Source organism: Pinus tabuliformis, chromosome X (genome assembly GCF_031772625.1).
Source record: "Pinus tabuliformis cultivar Carrire ecotype Pingquan chromosome X, CPIR1, whole genome shotgun sequence".
NCBI classification, from domain to species: Eukaryota; Viridiplantae; Streptophyta; class Pinopsida; order Pinales; family Pinaceae; genus Pinus; species Pinus tabuliformis.
The window spans coordinates 1,007,550,958-1,007,556,957 of record NC_142308.1 but is presented as its reverse complement, the minus strand read 5'-3'; positions in this window follow the sequence as shown (position 1 = coordinate 1,007,556,957).

Here is a 6,000-nt window from a genome sequence, read left to right as displayed (position 1 = left end):
AAATTTATCACAGTAACACTTACAAAAAATACTACTTCAACATCAAAAGCATGAGTATTTTCAATATTTTACCTTGTCAAAAAGTTCATCAGGTCAAGGAAAAAACCTTCGAGCATTTGTTGCCTCAAACTGAGTAAATATTCCTTTTGTCACCATTGATCACATATGCACTGAAGCATGCAAGTCAACAAGTCAATCCAGATACTTTTGGTTAGAAGTTTGCAGCATCCATAACCTAATTTAAAAGTATAATCCATTGCCATAAGAACTTGTGTCTAAATAAATTTAATAAAATGCCACAATATCTCTACTTATGGCATTAATCCTACTGCAATCTATTACATAGAGTAATAAATATGATGCCACAAGAATCTTCTACCAAAATTCTTATAACTGGATACTTCCCAAATATCTATTTGCAACCATTTTGAAATTCTATGACCAGAAAGGGAGGATTGATTTGAATATTGGAGGGTTTATATTTTAATGTAAAAATAAACTTGATAGATATGTAAGTGATAGAGTCAAACTTAATTAAAGTTGACTCTGTTCACAACACACTTTATAATAAGACAATAGGAAGAGAGTGAAGGTTTGGAAGGAGATGCCTCAAAATTACCCATAGTGCATGTAATGATTGTACATGGAATTCCTATTCTCCAATTCCTCTTCTTCTGTCTCTCTTCATATTTTTGTGACGTATTCTATTTATTTCATTTTTATCAATGTTCTTGTGATTGGTTTCATGAGATATCTATATTTTATCTCCTACTTTATTACCATGATACATAAAACCAATATTTTAATTTTATTTAAAAAAAACATATATCAACTCAAAATTGCCACAAAACTAATTACACTTTTCCCTTGTACTTGGTAATACAAAATATTTTAATATCTTAATATTAAAAAAAATCTCACTAATTATTTATACAATTTTTTTTGAAAACATGCTCAATATAACTGTTATAGTAACTAAGGTCTTTTTGTATTACTCTTATTTTTTATGGTTTTATTATCCATTCTAAAACTTTATTTAATTATAAATATTAATTTATATAAAAAAAATTAACAACCAATTAAGTATAATATATTCTTTAATTATAACTGATAAATTTTAATTAAAAGAAATAACGAAATCCAATCATCTAAATAGAAATGATAAAACTTATTTAAAAATATTGGCTATTTATTATTTTATATGTCACATATAATATTAATTTGCATCATTGTTATATTATAACTTTGCCATTAATATTTATAATTTGATTATATAAAAATATCAAATTAATATTAAATAAAATTTAGAATTTTAAAATAATGGAATAGAATAAACTTATATTAATATGATAAAATAATAACAATTATTAAGCTAATAAATTTATTCTACAATTCAGTATGATGTATAATCATATTTGTCTATGAAAGTTGAAATTTTAATCATATACGTCAAAATAAAAAAATTTAAAACATCAAAATTGAAAAAAAATACAACTATACAAAACATTTAAATAATATTGACTCATAAAAAACAAATCACATTTCCCTCTCAACTCATTTTAAATCCATATTTAAAATATCTATATTAATATTATAATACACTATTTATTTTAAAAACCCCATTGTTTCAATCTCACAATTTAATCTTACAGTCCTTTTTCCTTGCTACCTTCATAAAATGCAAAGGATATATCTTAACAAATCAACCTCCTTTTTTTCTCGTTCCAAGAACTTCCTTTTTAATCATTTTTTAATAAAATCTTCAATCCCCCTATTAATTTCCTTGAAATCTGACTTGAAATATCCCTTCAAGTTACCACGTTCACTCACAAGCATTTTGTGAAGTAAAACCTTTTTTTCCTTCCTAATCCACAGAACAACATATTTCGTATAGTGGTCACGTAATTCTAAAACCTTCATCACAAATGCAAACACTTCCTACAACAATAAACTTTTTTCCCTTATGCCTTTAGCACAACATCTTCAGGGGGTGTTCCTTCACTAATAACATGTTGCTTAGAAACATTCGCAATTGATTCCCAACCATTAGGTACACTATCAAATAGCCTCCCCATCATCAAAATATATTTATATCTATGTTCCCTAAGAAAGGAAGGGCATCCTCAATGTTCATGGTCAAGAAAGAAGATATGCCAAGAAATGGGAAAACAATACATTTTTTACTTTGTCTAATACCTTTTGCTCGTTGCTCCTATGCAAATATCTGGAAACTTTGTCCTTCTCGCGTATCAGAGATTCATCCACCCTTGACATGTAGCCCATATAGGAAACTTATAAAACACATAAAGCAACCTTCCGAGAATAGAAATCTCCAATATGTTCCAACATGACCACATCCAAATCATTTGTATAGAAATCCATGTCAACCTCCACAAAAATGGCCCCAACAACCTTCAAAAGAGTATCGTTTCTTGGCTCTCCTTCACGCTCATCATCAATAACAACAATCGCTGCATTGTTCACATTAATTAACATTTCCTGAAAAACTAGGTCTTGGAAGTACATGATTCCAACTTGTCTGATTGAAGGAACGGAGGGATACCTTTAGGGGAACCTGCGATCCAAATATTGGAAGAAAATGACCATCCAATAGAGCATCGCCTTGAAAATTTTCCAGTGCTTGTATCTCGCGTGAATCTGAAGTTTCACGTGTTAATATGCGGCATGTCCATCTTTGCAAAAGGCCTTTTTTTTTCAATCAATCAAGGATTCCAACTCATAGCAGCGTACACGCGAACAGATGTCATGGGTGTACATCGGAACATATTTCAAACTAAAATGAAAAGGGTAGACAATACTTAGCGGGAACAATTTAGAAGTTTTAAATATTTTTAATTTTAATTTTATTAAATATTTTTATATATTTTAAATATTCATAATTTTAATTTTATTATGCATTTTTATATACTTTATTTATCTATGTATTTAGGCTTATAGGTTTTCTTTTGAATCAGTTTAGTAGTCTACATTTTCATTCTCTGAGTGCCATCTCGATCTTCTGCTTTGACATCTGGCACAAATTTTCTTTCCTCTTTCCGCTTGACATTTGTTTCCCACATGCATCATTATTCCGGGTTTCTCATCAGCTTGGGTTAGTTATGGCTATAACCACCTTAACCCTCACCGCATTCTCGCCTCATTTTCCTTCTGTGTGCCCAGAGGAGCTCTGCTCACTACCGATGACATTGATGATTTGTGGCAGCAATCGCCTGTAAGTACTTGAATCATTCTAACATTAACCTGTTGCTCTATTTTAGTTTTTTGCTGCTTGAAAGAGAAAAACTCGTTGCTCTGTTTTCGTCTTTTGTTGTTGGACAGTTTGTTTGTAAAGAATCTGCAGGTAATAATCGAGGTGTGGGGAATTATGATGGTCCATGTCCTTAGTTATTTCTATCACATTAGGGAACCAAAATCAGAGAAAGAAGTCACATGGTTCAAAAATTGGTGTGATGAGGTTTTGGGAAACTGTCTCAAGAAGTTGATCGACCCTAAAACATATCGTTTCAGGAAGTTACAACTTGTTGCAACTGAAGATCGTCATTTAGAAAGCATTCTGAGGAGGGTACAGTCACCAAACTTGATATGGCTACGTTGGAACAACTGTCTCTTCTCTTGTCTACATCCCTGGATTCTGATGAAGAATATAAGGGTTTTAGAAGTGGTATGAACCAAATTGAAAAAACTGTGGCAAGCAGAATCTCAGGTTAGGGCTAAAGAAAATTTTGCATTTATTCTCTTTTTTACTTTGCCGCCCTAATTTATGGTAGATAGTTGCTACAATTGCTATACTAGCACAAGCTCTCGAATGCATTTGAAGGGTTTTGTAGATAAAGGCTATCATCTCTGTATTTTTCTTACTATTGAAAGATGAATACTGCGTGGCAGGCACCTCTGGAGTTGCGGGAGCTACATGTTTATTCTCCTCTTTCAATGTTCCCAAAGTTCATTGGATGGATGAAGCACATCGAAAAGATTGTGGTGACTTGTATGTTAGATTTGATTCATCTCAAAACTTTACCAAATGAATTGTGTCATTTGTCCTCACTACAATACTTGCACCTAAGACGCCTAGATATGAAGTCGCTACCTAATCCTTTTGGGTTCTTAACAAATCTCCAGCACCTCAATCTCTCTCGCTGCTAGAGTTTGCACGAGCTTCCAAATTCCTTCGGGAATTTAATTTGACTTAAATATATGAATTTGAAATATTGCTCTGATTTGACCTTGTCGATGGAAACATTTGCAAATATCAAGACACTTGAATATCTAAACCTTTCAGACTGCAAGAGCATGGAAGTGTTGCCTCGCCAAGTTGCACATCAACTGTTCCTGGAAATATTAATCTTGCCAGAGACAAATTTAAAAGAATTGCCTAGGGATATTGGAAACCTAAGCAGTTTGGAAAAATTTTCTTTAGGAAATGCTTTGTTGGAAATGTTGCCATGTTCTCTAGGTCACCTGAGTAGCTTGAAGAAGTTGTGGGTTTGTGATTGCCCAGAATTGAAATCTTTGCCCCATTCGTTGGGACTGTTAACTCAGCTGTCAACGTTGTGGGTTGGAGGCTGTGGAATACAGTTCTTACGATCAACAAATTTAGCCTTAGTGTTTATGGATCTGAGCCATCCGATCATGCAAAGTTGACCAATAGATGAGTTCCATTTTCTGTCAATGGGCAATGTTAGACCATTAAGTCCTGATCGTTCTATATCCACTATCTCTAAGAAGGAGGAACAATTTGAAAAACAACACTAACATTTGTAATACCTGATTTAGCAGCACTAGAATCAGATGGATCTATACATCCTATATCCTGCAAAATAAGCTTTGTATTATTAAAGCTGCCATTGGTGCATTGAACTTTGTCATCCCTCATGAATGTACCCAACTTGCTACAAAAGTCATATGTGCCATTACATTGCCAATTGGGAACCAAATCCAAAATCTAGCCAAACGTCAGTTGCAGTAGAGTTGAACGTAATTGGTCCGCTCTATATATTTCAATACATTTTGACCAGAAATTGTCGGCATATGGGTAATGATCACAAGCCTTTGCCATGAGGTACTCAGAATCAAATCCATAATTCAAATAAGTAGCCGATTGTGAATAGATGTCAATTCCATCAAAGTGCCTGGTATTGGAGTGTCGGTTGAAGCTTGTCATCTTTCCCCAAATTTCTTTGATAGTCAGAGAAAGTTTGCTTGGATAGTGCAATAGTAGCAAAATGTTATCATCTTCTAGCAGATTTGGCGACAACGACTCTGACTAGTCCCAAGGATTTGCAGCATTCTCCCCACAGGAGGGTAAAATACGTACTGCCCAGCATACATAGAAACCGCTCTTTTTGTGGGTTTTTCAATTGTAAGTAGACTCCTTCAAAACGAATGCTGAGAGAAGAGAATCCAGGATAAATCTCAAAGGCCTCAGGGTTGCTACCCATAAAAGAGATACTTCTATCTGGGCACATGGCCAACTTTAATACCCCACTCACATTCACCATTTTGCTAGAAGCCGTGTTTGGATCTACATCTGTGATCCAGAAAGATGACAAACTGATAGCCGAAAGGTTTTGGGGGAGGGTGTTATTGGAATTAATAAATGGCATAACAGGTTTTGGGGGAGGGTGTTATTGGAATTAATAAATGGCATAACAGGAGCAGAACCCTTGTCTTGCTTCCAATCCCCGTTTACAAAAGAAAGCTCATTCTGAATGATATATCTTAGGTTTGGATCGGAAGGTAGAGCTGAAGCCTTTGATAGAAAAGAGCGACATTTTTCCTTCACTTCATTAAAACGACTGTAAGTGGGAGTGGGAATATAATTTTTGTTAGTTTTGCAGGTAGATGGAGCGTCGAATGCCAGTGATTTGTAAGGGGATGAACTAGCCTCAATGCAGTTGCTGTGGTCTAAAGTGGTTGTCAGCTATTTTCGTGGTTGATGTGAGTAGTTTTGTGAGTGTGGCCTCAATGCAGAGTGTTCTT